The sequence below is a fragment of the Astatotilapia calliptera genome, chromosome 6 (assembly GCF_900246225.1).
Source record: "Astatotilapia calliptera chromosome 6, fAstCal1.2, whole genome shotgun sequence".
NCBI lineage: Eukaryota > Metazoa > Chordata > Actinopteri > Cichliformes > Cichlidae > Astatotilapia > Astatotilapia calliptera.
In genome coordinates this window covers 24,014,260-24,029,805 of record NC_039307.1, presented here as the reverse complement: position 1 = coordinate 24,029,805, position 15,546 = coordinate 24,014,260, and the positions used below count along the sequence as shown (strand labels likewise).

The following is a 15,546-nucleotide window of genomic DNA, read 5'->3' as shown; positions in this document are numbered from 1 at the left end:
TGCTGCTGTTGTCACATAAACACCCTCCCATTTGCAAAAAATCCTGTTCTACACGCTCTTTTCTTTTTCTTTTTTTCTTTTTTAAGTTTAAACAAATCCCTAGAACCAGTGAGCCCACGGCATTCTGCCATATTCCCTTTTTAATAAACGTATTAATGCGTGCTTGACAAGATAAAAATGCTGCTGCATGCTCTTAGTTTTAACATGTTGATAGTGCAGACGTAGAGTACCAGGTTTTTCCACCTTTTAGTTTCAAGATGTGTTTGCGATCTCCAACTGTGAGAGCAGTCTCGTGAGTCTTGGGCATCAGTTTGAAGAGAGAACTGGATAGAATCACTGGGTTTTGTTGCTGCGGTTAAGGGGGGGGGTTTAGAGATCTCCCTCTCTATTGCCGTTCACTCCTTTTTCCCTTTGGACCCTCAACTGCAAGATCCTCGTGGCGAGAAAGAGGGGGCGAAGGGAGTGCAGCGCTGCACTTTCCTTTGATGTAGTGGGAACGTGACGGATCTGCTAGCCAGTGTCTCGCAGCGTGGAATCACTAACCCAGGCTTACCTAACGGGATTTGGTAGGACCGCTCTGGTATCCCTCAGTGCCATGTGTGTCCTAAGCTCATGCCCTCAGCACTACCGTGGAAGATCCCTGTTAAAGAGAACACTACATTTACCAGCAGCCTTCCATGTCCACAAATAATGTTCTAGTTGGCAGCTTATGGCACCTTGAGTAGTTTTCTTTAAGTCTCACAACAGACTGGTCATGCTTTGTGAAATTTACTAGAGCTCAATGTTGCATTTTTGCCTTTTAAGCAGCTGACCTCCATATGATTATCTCACTGTCAGCTCATCTAATTTTCAGTACACTGGCTTTAGTGTGATGCTGTGCATGGTTGCATATTTAGTGTGAAAGTATAGAAAACACAACAACTGTCAGAAGACAGATTTCTTTTTAGCACCAATCTGGCAGCGCATGCATCAGACCCACGCTGACATTGATGTCATCTGCTGTGCAGATCCATCACGCAGTGAAATATGTGTGAACACATCAAGAACCACAGCAGGGACCTCACACAGAAAAAGCGCTTTTTTTTTTTCTCCGTAGTGTCATAGTGTTTTTATAAACTGTGCCATTTAATTGCCAAGGTTTCTTCCTGTTCTCAGCTCATATGGCGATGGTGGTTGACACATTCGTTCCATATGCACGGCGCTAATGATGCCATGTGGTTGCAATCACCTTATCTATGTTTTCATCATGTTAAATGAAGCGCAGCAGCGCAATCGTCTGTTGTACCAAGAGATATGGCCTTCTTTTTTTCAAGATGAAAACCAAAAAGAAGACAATCAAGGTTGAAGTTTCTGGATGATTTATATTTCTTGGTAACGCAGCAGCCTGCTGGTTGATTTGTTAAGTCTCCTGTTTCTGTTTGTTTAAATTCTCAAATAAAGCTGTGGGTTGCTTTTTTTTAAGGCCTTGACAATCAAAATAAACATGTTTTATGCTGCCTGACTAGCACGCAGGAGGCAGGGTACAGGATCACCACTACACAGTGTTTACCTGCACTACTCTCACACTGGCACAATCAATCGCACAATCACACACATCACACAGCTTTAGTGCTGGGGAGCTGACGGGTTACGAAAGCGTACAATGACCCATGTGGCTGTGCTGGGCATTTGCCTTCTCACATTAACCCCCGTTTGTTAATGTCTAGAAAAGATCAGCACTGCATCTGTTTAATTTGAAGGAAAAAAAAGAGTGGGCTGAGCGATCAGTAGATATAATAGCAAACATGTGACTTCGTTCTGTTTCTATTTGGAAAAAGCCCACCAATGACAAAGGTGAAATTGTTAACTCTTCAGAACCCTGAAAAGGCGTCTGTGTCAAGAGAGGCAATCTGGGAGCGTCAAGGTCGTGAGCGTCACATGCAGGCACGCTCTTGACACACCCTGTTTATGTTTATTTTGGGCACGTGTTCTTGCTCAAAGCAAAGCACTCATAGAAGATGACACTTTCTTTGCTCCCGTTCGTCCCGCTGAATCGGATGAAGCTTAACCAATCAGGCAGTCCCGCCTGGAGCCAACCAGCCAGGCTTCCTTAGCCAGACTGCAGCTCAAGCCCTCAGCACCTGCTCAGAGGGCTTCACTCTTCACTAGCAGTCTGCCTCTGATCTCCTGGGGTCAATGGAGGGCCTCGCCAAGGTTGTCCCTCATGCCCAGTTCTGTTTGAATGGTCTGGGTGTGGATTTCCTGTAAGGGTGGATCAGAAATGTAGACTAGAGGGCAGTGTGTGTGCATGTGTGCAAGAGGTTTTTTCTTTCTTTCTTTCTTCTTTTTCTCGTCAAGTTGTTTTGCAACTGTTGTCACTTTTGGTTATGACTGCATAGTTAAAAGGGGTTAGTGGGAGAATTCTCTGGGAACGGTTTTTGGAACTCAGTGTCGGCCTGAATGAGCTCGAAATGAAATAACATTTTCGAATCAGTCACCAAAACCAACTTTAGAGCTGCTTGTTTGTTACATAAAAAGTGCGATTTATAAAACCCTACGGCACAAGTTGAGTCTTTAAAGCACTGATTGAAGCTTGGCAGAAGTTCCTTTAAAAAAACTGATCACAGTACCTCACTGTTGCCTGATATAGCCATAAAAAATGAGTTAAAAAACACACACATGAATAGCTTTATTGACTTCATCCCGACAGCTTGTAGGGTCTAGTTGGTGTAGGCGAACAGTGTTCCAACTAGTAAACTGCAGGAAGGGGAACAATAGGATCACAGGAGTGAAACATGGCTACAAATCCTGCCGGCTGCGTCCAGACTTCAGAGAAGCTCAAACAGCCCTCACTTTGTCCAGCTAAGAAACAGAGCTATGATCAATAGCTGCTCTGTTGTATGAAGTTGGTCAGTCCCGGGCGTGCTCTCGCCCTCCTCTCCCCTCCCTTTTTTTTTTTTTTTGCTGTTTCATATTTTTCAGAAGCTCATTATTTCTTTCTGCTGTGGGTGTGAGTGCTAAAGAGGCTCACACATGCAATGTGTATCTGACAGCGCTGAAATATTAATGGTCCCCAGTGTAGGAGGTTGGTATAGGGCCGACATAGTTACAGTACAAAGGGTGCCTTCTTGCCACCAGGCTTTATTAGCCGAGCTATTAAATGAATAGATGGATATAGCTTGCGCTCTTTTTCTTCGTGCCTCCTTTTGTGTTTTCCGAGCTAGACATCAAACCACTTTCATTTCGTCTTAACTGTTTCTGACGCACACTAAAGTGCTGTCAGACGACACACACACACACACACACACACACACACACACACACACACACACACACACGTGAACTATTGAGTTTTCTGTGGGAGGACAAAGAGGAGGGCTTTGCTATCAGTTCATTTTGTGTGGTCTTGGTCATAAAAAACACCCTGCTCTTTGACTGTGAAACAGAGGAGGGGGGAAAAAAAGAGCCTGTCTTTAATTTTTGGGAAACCCATAAAAGTTTGTCGCTCCTTTCATATCGGCAGTGGAATTGAAAACAAATGCTACAGTCTCCCCCCATCTCCTTTGAACTAGCCAATTATGGAGTTGTGAAAATAAAAATCAGTCTGTAGATCTCTTTACCCCCCTTTCTTTCCTCTTTGCCCCCCCCCCCCCCCCCCCCCCCCCCCCCCCCCCGTCTCTTGTTCAGGTTCTTATTTTTTTCTTTCCCTCTCTCCTCCCCCCTTGTTTTTGAAGAAACCGAGGGGGGATCACTGATGTCAAAGTCAAAACCAAGAGCATTAAGAAAACTGGCGAAATGCAATACAGCTGCAATCCAACATGACGCTAGAAAATAGGGCTGAGGAGCAGAAAGCCTCTCTCCCGTATTCCCAGGGCGCGCAACTGCTCCCGGCCTTGGCTTTGATCTCTTCAAAGCCTCCTGCCTCCTACTAGATGGAGAGTCTTGGCTGCCGCTCGTGAGCACTGGAGAGAGGCAGGCAGGCAGGCAGGGAGGTGGTGGAGGTGGGGGGTGTTTGGCTGGGGATGGGGGATGCGGGGGGGTAGGGGGGGGGGGTCGTCTTTTCCTTTCCAGGGCTGAAATCAATCACGGTGCCGAGGCAATTATGTGTAATTCAACCCCAGCCAGATTAGTGACTCTTGTTACCTGAGCGACCAGAGCTCTGTAATCTGTGAGACACACCGGCCTCACCGGCAAAGGAGTAGCCAGGAACAGGCGAGGGCACTTGAGGGGAGAGAGGAGGGGACCGAGTAGGGGGGGTGGGTGCTGAAAATCAGGCTGCCATGCTGCTGCCCAGCAGAGCAGAAAATCAGAGCACAATGGAGTGATTACACTTGCAGATGTAGCCGTATTTATGACGACGTGGACACAGGGGAACGGAGAGAATGAGGAGCGCTGATTGCCATGGAGCTCGCTAGTTAGTGCGCTAACGAGCCAGGTCCCTTTTTGTGTTAAAACATGTGCGTGATGTCACCTCTGCTATGCTTTGGAGTCCTCCCCCGCCCTACACCACCCCCCGCTTCAGTGCCATATCTCTATCCCTCATGCCCTCCACAGTGAGCTCCGCCGAAATGCAAGCTCGGCCAAGGCTCCTGCCCCAGGCGCCCAATTTACTATGGCTGGAGAAAAACTCAGTGGCCCCAAGTCACAGAGGAAAACAGCGAAGCAATGAATGCTGTTCTTTTCCTGCTGCTGCAATTCGTCTGATCTCTGCAACAGTTTCAGTGTCTTAACACACAGCGGTGTAACAATTTACGCCTTTCTGCTTTTTCATTTGGCTCAGCGAGGAGATTTCTACCAATTATGCTTGCTCCTAGTTTAGTCAAATCTAGGGCGGGCTCCGAGTTCCAACCTTGCGACTAGTACTGCCTAACCTGCATTAAGATGTTCCTATTTCCCTTAATAACCTGTGAGGTTTTAGAAACCATTAATTAGATGCTGGGTGGAGGGCAGAAGGAAAAATTGCAGATTCACTTTTTTTGGAGGTGGGGGCGGTTAATTGGAAATATATGATCGCCCTTGCTTTGAATCCTCCTTTGCACTCTGTCTGTAAGCGCTGATGTCACAGGGATGAGAACAAGGCTTTGTTTTTTTCCCCAGCAGTCACTTGATGCAGGATGATGAAACCCACAAAGATATCTAGCAAGAATGTGTTTGTTCATCTGATGAGCTCGCCTTGTGCTCCGTATTTCTTTTGATCATCGGCAGCTCGGCAGTGATGGAAAGCTCTTATTTTCCTCATGGGATGCGCGCATTAAATAAATTACACGTACAGTTACACAATGTAGTTGTTCAGGACCCTAATGGCTGCGATCGTTTCAACCAGGCCGGCTGACGGGGAAGTGGTACTGACTCTAAAAATATAAAAGGTCACGCTGAGTGGATTATGTGGCAAGAACGGAGCCACCGTCCAGCTCGGCGGGAGCCCTTAAATCCACTATCAGCCATAACCCTCAGCTCAGGGGCCAGGTGACGCTTTTCATGTCCTCCAATGGACAGACATCACAGAGGCATCCTCCACTTTGAGCTGCCCGTCATCAAACAATGCATCAAAACATCAAATCAATCCACCCCCACTGTACCCCTGTCTCAAGATGAAAGATGGGGATGGGGGGTTCGGTGGGGGTACAAGAGCACACCCCACCCCCGCACGTCAATTCTGCATTTCCACTCCTTTCGTAAGCCGTGGCACTTCCACGCAGAGGCAACAGTGCAGTGGAAAAGTGGCATTTGACTTTTATTTGAGTTAGTTTAACAGCAGTTATCCAAATTTGTCCTTGCATTGCTTTGTTTGTTAACGATGAGTGAGAACAGCTTATTTAAATTGCATCAATTCACTTTTACCTGTGTTTGAAACCTTTTAGCACTTGCTACACTTTGGTTAGTTTCATTTATTTATTTGTCAGTCTAAAACAAATAAAAAGACTCTTCTTTAAACCCATTACAGTGCAAAAGTTGTCTGTTAAGTAAATGAAAACATGAAGTCACTCTTGCTAGTTATTCATCTTTTATAGTTTGTTGATCAAATAAAAACAAAGTTGCAGCTCATTCTAATGAGACAAATGAGATTATATTAAGCATGTGAGAAGCCCAGTATTAATAAATCCAGCTAAGAGCTGAATTACAACCTTGTTGTGCTCATTATATGACTAATCATCCAGATTTGAGGCATCAGGTGCACGAGCATGCTCTATGTCGCTGTAACCATATGCCCTGAGCCTAAGAAGTCCCTTTTGTGCCTCAGAAATTCCCTATTACCATTTCTTTAGGCATATCAAGGGATAAGCAGACGTTGTCCATTGCCATGTTGTACATGGTCATTGTTTTGTTTGTATTAAAGCCACTAAACCCTGCCACAAAGCTAATTGATGGGGTGGAGTTTTCTTGTGACCGTTCAGATCCTTGGAGAGGTTCTTTAAGTGTTCCCGGCTTCTGTGGGGATGGAGAAAAGCCATTTGTTCGGAGGGGATCAGATTTGAATAGCTTTGTGCTTGCCATTCAGATCTTAGCAGGGGCGTGTGCACCCAGCTTGGAGGAAAAAAAACCCTAAAATGTGTGGTTTTGATTAATGACTAATTCCACCCTGAAAGGCAGTTTTTGGTAGTCTTTACCAGTTAATCCCTTAAAACGTGGAATCACACCCAAACAGTGGGCTGCTGGTATTGTTGCACGGCCCATAATGCGAATGAGAGGAAAGGTTTGCAATGGGATCCACAGCCGTGAATGCTCCCCCTAGCTCTGCGGCACGAACCCCTTATACCCTGTTCCACAAGATCGCACAGGTTGTGACATAATGAAAAACAGGATGGGAAATAGTTGGATCGCGCACGTCTTCAAGAGCAAAGGTGCACTAAGGTGAAAAAGGTAGTGATGATGATGTGGTGGCGGGGTCAGAAGTTCAAATCGATGCCTGATCACAGGTGTCGTGGCACCCGAGGCAAAAAGGGTTTCTTGTGGTCTGCTCTTTAAAGATTACATAACCTCACTGAACCCTCTTACTAGAAACTGAATCCATACCTCTTTTTTCCTGTTAATTTTCTTCTTTGTTCCATTAAGTCATCAGTGTTACTCACTAAGCCATCAATATTTTTATTCTTTCTTTTCTTACGCACCATGTGGGTGGGTGTGCATCAGTCTGAGTGAAATACAGAAGGAAAACTAGGTCAGTACTCTGTTCAGCTCAGGCAGAAGCAGCTCACATTCAAATCGCCTCCCCATCCACATTTTTCCTGGTGTGTGTGCCACTGAAAACCTTCCCAGCAAAAACACAGCAGCGCCTCTACGCCCGGCCACCGCCTGACTTCGCCCATCTCTCTTTGGCTAGTTCGCAAGGCTAATGTTAACCTCCTCCTGTCTGCAATGTGAAATCCTGCATCGCCGCTCCTTCCTGTGCTCTTCTCTGCTAGCTGGGGCTTAGCGAGAAGAGCACTGTCTCTCGCGCCCGTCTCCACAAGTAGATACACACAAAGACCCCCACCAGACTCTATTTTCCCCCCTCAACGCTGAGCTCCCAAATCCAAACTGACAGCCATTCATGCCCAGAATACCTGGGCGAAAGCTGAGGGGGGGAAACACTATCTAGGTGTAGCAGGCAAATCCGCTCTTGTTCAACGGATCTATGAAGCCTCCTGCATAAGGCAACTCATCAGCACTTTTCCTCCCATTCTGCACCTCGTTTTCTCTCCTCCCTTTCTCGCCTACTGTCGTATTGTACGGAGGCTAAGGTTTTAGCCCACTAGCCGCACAGAGTTAGCTTGTGCTGCGATTTTATTTGTGTACATGTCTTGGGGCCTTCGAGTGTTGTTGTTGAATGTGGATGTTGGCACCAACGCATTGCCTGGCATGAATGTAGCTACTCAGCAGACCAGAGCCTGTTTCTAATGATAAATCATGCAGTGTGTTAATGCAGCAGTGGGGTTTCTATAAATAGTTGCAGAGGGAGGGATGCTGATTGATTCAGAGGGGTGTGGGGGGAGGACTCCAAACATTTTTGTTGTATTCAAACACAGGGCTCCAAGATCTTCGTTCACCATGTGTGGTTTTTAAGTGCACAGCTGATCAGGTAGATGCATCATCAACACTTTTTTTTCTCCACATTCATTACACAAATCCATTGCTATACTAGCTGATTGGATTTTAAGGTAGCGCATCTCTAGAGTTTCGAAGCAAGTGATGGTTTTAGAAAAGCTGCCATGTTCTTTGTGAGGGGATAGATGCCTAGTGTGTGCTCGAGTGTGTGTGCGGGCTGTCTTTTTGTGTATGTGTTTGCAAGTGCGCTTGCAGGCCTGCTGACAGTGGCACTTCAGCAGAATGTTTGCCCTTTCCTTAGTCCTTTGATGTGACCAGGTCCCGCTGTGATAATGAGCCCTGTGCCCCGCCGCAAGGTGAACATCCTGCAGTTCGCCCAGGGCTCTGCCAGAGCAGCAGCCCAACCCCCCACCACCACCACACCGCACCACCACCACACACACAGAGGCACAGAAGAATGGAGAAGCCGATCTCTGCTCAGCTTCCACACAGTGCATCATATGAACACACTGAGAGCTTTGGCTTGACACAGGAGCATCTTATGTAAAAATTCAAATGACTACTTAAATTATCTATAGGATGAGTGTGGTGACTTATATATAGTTTTTCCTCTGCATCAGTAAATGTGTTCAAAAATCTACAGCCTGCTACTACTATCTAGAGATGCATTGATTCCAATTTCTCAGCAAATACATATTTATTTTTTATTTTTTAAGTGACGCCTTGCGTACCAGCTTTCTCTCTAAGAACTATAATTAACAGCATAGCCAAACAAAAATCTACTTTTCTTCTTTATAGTCAAATAAATGATTAAACTTTACTCAAAGCTGCAGTAAATTGCAGGATCTTTTCTCATTTAAACAACTAAAAATAAGGTGCTATGTTGCAGGAAGGAGTTACAGATAAAGAAAATGTGTTGCTGTATGCTCACCTTTACCTATCATATTTTACCTTAAATAAAAGCAGGTGCAAGAGATTTGTATAACAAAAGAAATGTTACTGAAATTGTTTTCCAGGATCACCAAATAAGTCTGAACAGGATATCAACCCTTTGAGTTGATATTCTGTGTGAGTTTAGTGTTTAGGTTTGTTGTTACATTTGTTTTCGTTTCTTTTTTTCTTTTCTTTTTTTTACTTTTTACTGTCTGCAGTTTTTTTTCTCCTTTATTTGCTTTGATCTGTTGCTCATACCGAGGCTCTGAGCTCTGGATAGCTTTAGCTTTAGCCGCTTTCCCTCTGTTAGCTTCTTGAAAATGTCAATCTTAAATGAGTGAGGGTGAGTTAAATGTTTAAGTTTGCTGTTACATACGTTTTCACGGTCCTTTTCACTCACACTGAAAAACTCTCAAATGACCATATCCACTCGCTTACGACATGTGACTGCGCATGGCACGTGCCTGTGAGTGAGCTGTGCCGATACCACTGTGTGTGTGTTCTGCATACATGGTGAGAGCCAGTTCGTAATCAGACATATATCACATTGGCTGATTGTGGTCCCTGGACAGTCGATGCCTGCTACTAACAATGGTCTATATAAGCTGTTCCTCTGCGCTTCATTTTTCCATTGTTGTCCAATATTTGTTAAAAACACATACCAGTTGGTAATCAAGCGAATATGGACGTTATACTTTATCGAGTACACCCAATGCTATCTTGTTGCATTAAATGGGTTCCAAGAGGTAGAGGTGTAACTGAGGCCTTCATAGTTCAAATTTGTTCCCTGTGGGAATTCGGGCTGATAGTCTTAAACAGAGTTGCCATCTTTACCTCTCATCTCAAGCATGACATGTCTCAGTGTGCTTTTTTTATTCTTCTTTCACCACAGCAATCTGACCAGATCAGATCTACACACACCTGATGTATCGCTTTAAATATGACAGAAGTCACAGTAGTGGGTAGTGGCTTTGTGCCTTTGTGAGCTTCTTTAAATAAAAGATTGCTCTACACAGCATAAATAAGAGAACGCTTTCGTCATTTGCCTGCCATTGTTGTAGCAATACAGCTCTGACCTCATCGACTACAAGCTGCGTGATGTACTTACCCAAGGCTTGATACCTATTCTGGAATATCTTGCATCGCAGTCACGTCTGAATGAACCTGTGAAGAACATGATTGATGTTACATATGTCATGTCTGAAAAGGTTTTAGCACATTGCTTGTTGTTGTTCAGAGAAAAAATGCAATACAAAGAGTCTCATTCTTTATTTATCTGTTAAAACCCTATAAAACAAAACCCTGATTTTGCTTCAGTTACAGGAAGGAATTTGGACTACAGGTACCGTAACACTTATTTAGTAAAACATAGTTTCACAACATGGAATAGATTACATGGCCCTATTCAAACCCTCTTCACCTCCTGTGTGCACCTTTTTAGAGCCAGAGCTCTTTAAAAACAGATTCCCTGTTGTCACATCACTTCCCTCCTTCTACCTTTTGTGGCTTAACGTGTAAGGAGGAAAATGGCACCTGGATCGTTTCTAATGTTCTGTTCCTTTTCCACTCTGTTTTGGTTTTTTTTGTTTTTGTTTTTTAAATGGCACCGCGACATATAGAAATTAAGAGTTGAACACTTTAAAAAGCGGATAAAGTCTTTTCATGTAAGGCAGGCACATTTCACACAAATTATCATCTTTGCTCGTTGAGAATGTCAGCGCGAGAGCCAGCCGCGATTGGTTTGCTCGGAGCGCACGCTCTTCATGCCAGCTGAGGGATGATGGGTAATCCATCTCGTCCTATTCTGACGCGGTGAGGAAAGAGACACTTGGCTGTTAACAGCTCTTTTGTGTTCACGTGCAGCGTTTGTGTATTTAAGTTATTAAATGTGTGGTTAACACAACCTTCATGTAGCTTGAAATATTTTAACGCACGTCGTTGGTGCATGTGTGCGCACGGGCGCGCGTGTGTGTGCGCGTGTGTGTGTGTGTGTGTGTGTGTGTGTGTGTGTGTAGGTGGGGTTACTTAAAGTGTTTGACATCAGCTATAGCTGTCATGTCTGTGGGTGCAGTGTCGGTATTTAGAGGGCAGCATGACAAGTTTCCTTGCCTGATAATTTACGCTGAAGCTTGGCCACTAAAGCCATGAAATTGAACATATGGAGCGTGGCTATTTTTGCACTAAACTCCACTCAGCTGCAAGTTTGGGTTGCTCTTTATATACCTCCTCTTTATTTTTAGTAACTGGCTACTGCCTTCAGTCTCACTGCATGTCTTCAACTACAGGAACCCTCAATAGCGCTAAGAGAGAATACCTGAATTTTTTGATTGGAATAATGAGGAGAGGGCAAGGAGACATTTGGGAGGGCATCGCAGATGTATACTTCTCTCTGGGGTATGCTTTTCTTATTATTCGTAGCCTCCTCTGCTGCTGTCCCTGTGGTTAGCTTCGCTTGTTCGTCTCATTACCCTCGGCACGTGGCGCTCCTTCACTTGCCGCCGGCCCGGCTTTCTTCTCCATTAATTGGGTTTCGTTACATTAAGCCCCTTGGCCAAGGGGCCATCCTGCCAATAAAACATCCCATTTTTAGCGCTCCTCTCAAAGCTGGTGGGGTTCAACCTGCTCTGCGAATGGTAATTGGTTATTTACTTAAGCTTCCTCAGGTTGGTCTCTGCTGATTTTTTTTTTTCTTTCCTTTTTTTGGTACAAGGGGGAGGTACAGTGCCTTTTCATTCCCATGCTGTAAAGCTACTACAGGAGAATGTTTGCTCACTTTTGTTGGGTAAAGGTTGCACAGCTTGCGCACAAACACACCTGAGAGTGAACACCTGGTTATGAGGGCGACTCTGTAGGATTTCAGTAGTGGACACACCCTCGCTTCATACTCCCAACTACTGACATTTACAGAGCCTTTGTGTCTGTAATCTCGTCTTCTTCTTTGAGCCCATTATCAATGGAAACAGTAGCTAAAGATGTACTTAAACAGTCAAAGGAGGGTGTGGAGGACCTGTGATTCACTTATGCTGAGAATCATATGTTCTTCTTTTAAAAACTTTTTAAGTGAAGATTTTCCTGCAAATCTTTGTTGATGGGTCTTATAATTACAGGCCAGTCCATGTTGCATTTTTCTCTCTTTGTTTCATTCACATCCTCGGCCCTCACCTGTAAACCCTTTCCCTCCAGAGTGCAGAAAATCCTGCGAGGTGAGGTTGGGTTTTGTGGTGAGGAGGGCTTCTCAGCGAATAGACTTAGCAGCATGAGAATCCATAGCCGCCGTTTGAGCTGACATCTCCCCAGCTGTTTGTGAAACACCTCACACGGTTTCTACACACTTGATTGTAGCTGCAGGCGCAGAGAGTCCTCATTGCATATAAATTACAGAAGTGGGAAGTGATTATTATAAAATTCCCGCTTTCCCTTTTTTCCACTCCACTCTGCAGAAGTGGTATAATTGAGTGGAGTACAAAAGCTGTGCTGTGAGGGGAGAGAGATGCTTTAAAAAGGCAATATTGCAGGGATGGCTGTTCCGTACACCACGTAGACACATGTATAAATGTGCAAATTCTTGTTTTACCGACCGTGACACGATGTTGGTGGAATATGACAGAATACAAGATCACAGACGTCGGCGTGTCGTCAGAAAAATCAAGGCAGGAGGGTTGGGGACAAAAAAAACAACCCCAACAAAAACAAAACAAAAGTGAAACGTCCCATTTTTTCTTCCCCACCCCCAATTTCAGATGGCTCCCCTTGCTGAAACACACTGGAGTGTCTCCTCCATGGAGGGCTTCCTGCCAGCTCCAGTTCCGCACAATGAATTTCTCTTAAAACCACATCTGAAGGGTTTTTTTTTTTTTTTTTTAAAGGGCCGGCCAAGCCTGGATATGAAATTCCAAATGGAACGTTTTTCTTTTCAATCCTCGCCGCCTCTCTTCTTTCACTCTGCCTGAAAAATATGAATAGAAAGATCTTAAGCCTATTATTTCTCCTGTACAATAAAAGGGACCTCCAATATGGATGCCCCCATTGCAACAGTGTCGCTACTGCTGCAGCCAGTAGGGCTGGGTATGTAGGGTATGAGAAGGAATCAGATTAGGACATGGCATGACCCTCATGGCTGTTGTCAGGAGTTGGGTGTCTCCAGCTCCTTTTTTCAGTAAATTGTTACTGGTGTCAGTTTTTAATGTTGTTTTTTCTTTTTTCTTTTTTAATTTATGGTGGTAAAATGTTGCCCCAGCAATACCTCTTTGCATGTAATCAAATAAAAAACCATCTAAACCAGGATTTGGCTTGACCCTGATACGGTTTGCACAATCAAATTTTATGTATATCTAGAGTATAATGAAGCTGTTGGAAGCCTGACGGACAATTTATTTCCTTTCCTTTTCTAAAGTAAACTACAGTTAGGCCATGCAATTTGCGTAAGTGTCCACCCTAAACGGGCATAAATTTGCTATTGGTCACAAAGGCCTGCAGGTTTTTCCCTGGTGGATCTTTTTTTCTTCCCCACAATGGAAGCAGTTTATTAAGAAGTTGAGAAAAATGGGATTTGACAGCTGTAACTGGGAAGAGCACAAAAGAGGGCTTCTCCACTGTGGCAGTAAAACTCAAGCTTTCTTAGGTGCTAAGAAGTTAGTCGCCCTGCTTTAAAATATTGTTTTAAATGTTTGTTTGTTTTTATTGTAGTTCTATGTGTACACACAAACATGAGAACTTTTTTTTTGTTTCCAGCTGGCTTTTCTTTCAATATTGGGGAGCATAGCAGGTTTTAACGATAGCATTCCAGGTTCTTATCTCATTCCACACCGTAACAAATGGGAGTGGAGAGGCGTAAAATAATATGTGTGAGAATGCTGTCATTTAGCCCCTGGTGGAGGCATGTCTCAGCCACTGTAGGCCTAGTTAGTCCCCTCTTTTTAGGCTTAGCAGCCTTGCTAATAAGCCTAACCTTCTTAAAGATGAGGCTGGACACTAACCTTTGGCTCTTTGTTGACCAGGGAATGCAACACACCTGGGCTGGTGTGAGAAAATTACACCTCTACATCCTTGGCTTAGTTTTCAGGCAGGGCTTCTCTTGTGTGAGAACAAACTTTACCACATGTGCAGTGCAACCTGTGCTTTATGGTGCCGTAACACCCCGTCTCCAAACCGGGAACTGAATTGGCCTGAGGAGATGAGATTCCCGGCATGATTTGGGACCCTGATGAGAATGATGGTTCATGCAGCTGGACACGTGCACACACATACCACACGTACTGCTCTTTGAGGACATTCCCAGAAGGTGGTGAGATGGGGGGAGGACGGAGGGGGTTCTTAAGTTGAAGCTGGTGCCAGTCTGCGAGAGGTTCAGAAAAACTCAGACATTCCAGCCACCCCTGTGTCCGAGGAGTTTTTCTGTGTGTGCGTAAGTGGGTGAGGCGGGGCACCAGTCACCACTTAGCACTGCAGGAATGTCACCTTGGCACACATGTCATAGACAACAAAGCGAGGGCTAATAAAGAACAGTCCATTTATTATTATCATCCTGTCATAATTTGATTCTTATCCTAAATTTAGATGGGTATCTTTAACAACGCTGCTAATCATGTGACTGTTTCTGGGAATAAAATCGATTAGAGTTTCCTAAAAACTCGGGAGAGCTCATTGGCAGCCGCCCGATGTAAGTGGCGTCTCACCCATCGGTGCACCGCCGTCTCTCCCGATTAGCCATATATCCTGTGGAGGTGATATTTTGACTTCAGCTCAGCTCTGGGCTCAGACTGTAAATAGTAGATTTAGCATGGCTAAGCATTACCATGTGTTCAGTGCAGCTGAAGCATGTAAGCACTGTTGGCTGGGGGTTGGGGGTTTTTCGGGCCTGGTTCGATCTATTTTAGTTTTCCAGAGGAAGCTCTCTCTCTTTCTCTCGCTCTACGTCTCTCTGAGTCAGCCTGGGATGAGGGGTCTGTGGCCAGGCCACTGTTGACGTGATTACCCCTGCATTAAGTACCGCTGCAGACATCTGTCTCACTCACGCTCTCTCCCCATAGCCAGAACCCCCACCCCACCCACCTTTCTCCTCCTCCTCCATCCCTCATCTCTTCTTCCCCCGGCTCTTGGTCTGTAATGAACTCCCCTTATTCACCAGCTAATGACTGCCTTTGATCTCCCGCCTAAGACCTCTGCTCTGACTCTACCCTGCAAGTCTCTCTTTTCTCTCCCTTCCCTTTGCTCTATCGCTTGCCCGCTTCTATTCGCTCCACCTCTGTTTGCATCTTTCTCCCCTTTTCTGTCTCAGACATGCTCGCGCACCTCTTTTGACTTGTTTCTTCTTCTTTTTTTTCCCTCCTTCGGGGGATGTGGGGATTTTCAAACCTGCTGACCTAGGCTAAACAAAGTTTTGAACTGCTGTGCCCAGCCTAGTAAAGAGAGAAGAAATTCAAGAAATGTTTTTTAAAAATATATATGTATAGTAACTTCTTGACCATACAATGAAAGTCAAGAAGGCATTGTGCTGCTGCAGAGCAAGACCACCTGTACTCTATGAATCATGTGTGAGGGATCAGGGCCCCTTTTTCAGATGGAATAACACAAAAGGCATCAGCTTTTCACAGCATTTAAAAAATAAAA

At 44.8% G+C, this 15,546-nt stretch overlaps 1 protein-coding gene across 6 annotated transcripts in view; it reads left to right on the top strand.

The window, feature by feature from the left end:
• The window catches only part of lef1 (lymphoid enhancer-binding factor 1), a 42,197-nt gene that overhangs the window by 8,668 nt on the left and 17,983 nt on the right, over nucleotides 1-15,546 (top strand). The window lies entirely within an intron of this gene.